Raw genomic sequence first — 1,722 nt, forward strand, 5'->3', positions numbered from 1 at the left:
TTTATAATTTTTAAGCAATAACTGAAAATAGCTAAAACAGTTAATTAAAATTTTTTTAATTCTATGTATTAGTGAGTTTGTTTTCTTCTAAGTTACATATTTACACAGAGAAAAAAATAGTAAAAACTAGCAGAATTTAGTAAATTTACCATGTTTCTGGCTCTAAGGGAACACCAAAAAACTCGGTCATTTTTACCGAAGCACTTTATAAAAGATTTTGGTAAAATTAACAATAAAATATGGGTTTATAATGTGTGATAAAACTTAGTAAATGTATTAAAATTTGGTAATTTGATCATGGTACATTATCATGGCTGCAATTTGATATAAAAACCATTTTTTCGTTAAAATTTATTTATCCTTTTTGAATTTTTTACTAAACGTGTGGTAATAAGAACTATAATTTTGAAAATCAGAACACCGTTACCTTCTAAAGTGAAAAATTATAAAATGAATGCTTTAAATAGCGCATATTTTGGTATTATTAATCGGAAGTATGTTTTGTTTTTGTTTTTTGCAATGCATGTAGTCACATTTTTTACTTACTTTTTCACTGTTATAGAATTTTTTTTTTACTTATTAATTTTGTTTGCTTACTGACAACACATATCTTCCTGCGCTGTACAATCCATTTAAGGGCAAATTTTCGTTAGAAAAACAAGCACATTTTTAGCAATATTGCATAATTGCACTTCTTTCAAACCATTGTTATTTTTTTAATTTTATACCTTTTATTTTTTTGCACAACCACGTTTCTATACTTAAAACTGTATTCAGTTCACCTCAGTATCAAAAATGGTGTCAACTGTACACAAACATTTTTTATACTGTGTACCAAAATTGTCATTACCTTACAGTAAAGACATTTTACCGGAATTTTTTTTCTCCGTGTAGACATTTTGCTTCTTTTCCATGAAATATAAGAAAAATTCGATATTCGTCGTTAAAAAGTATTTAATAAAGTTAATCTAGTATTAAAAGTGGTCTAATTAAAATTGATAGTTTAAAAATGAAAAGAAGATGCTTACTTATTAGTTTCAGAGTTTATGACCAACGTTAAGTTTTTCCTTCGATTGACGGATTTGAAGTGGAATAGGTTTTGGAGGTAGCAGCTTTCGAAATTCTTTTTTAGAGATGAACTTGTACAATGAACGTTAGCATCGAAAACAAATATTGCCATGCGTCGATTTGCAAAACTTAAATATTTAATTATTGAATAAAAATTCCTAGAAAAAAATTTTGATCCTCCGTGAAAATTAATATCTATTTAAATTTCTATATTTTGATTCAGTAACTGCCTCCACTTCATGTTCGCCCTCACTCAACCACCCCCAATATGCTTACGCAATTCATTGCAGATAGCTTCGCTGTCTCCTCCTGCTCTTATTTAATTTTGCATTTTAATATTTTTTACATTTTATGCAATATATGTAACTTGTATTAGATCCTTAGTCCCAACTCAATATCTCTGACCAATCCTGAGAACTGCTTGTGCAGCAGATCACTTGATATCGCTATCTGTTGATAGCAAATCGCTATCTATTGATAAAAAATATCAAGATAATAAAAAATAAATAATAAAAGTATTAAAGTAAAATGTTTCATAAAAAAACGCCGTTTTACAGTTTTACTGTTCCAAAACAAATTAGAAATTTAAACGGTGTATAATGCATTATTCATTTTCAATTAATTAGCAAAATATCATAAAAACTACTTTTAAAA

The sequence above is a fragment of the Parasteatoda tepidariorum genome, chromosome 5, assembly GCF_982258835.1.
Source record: "Parasteatoda tepidariorum strain Cologne lab strain chromosome 5, Ptep-v5.0, whole genome shotgun sequence".
Lineage (NCBI taxonomy): Eukaryota > Metazoa > Arthropoda > Arachnida > Araneae > Theridiidae > Parasteatoda > Parasteatoda tepidariorum.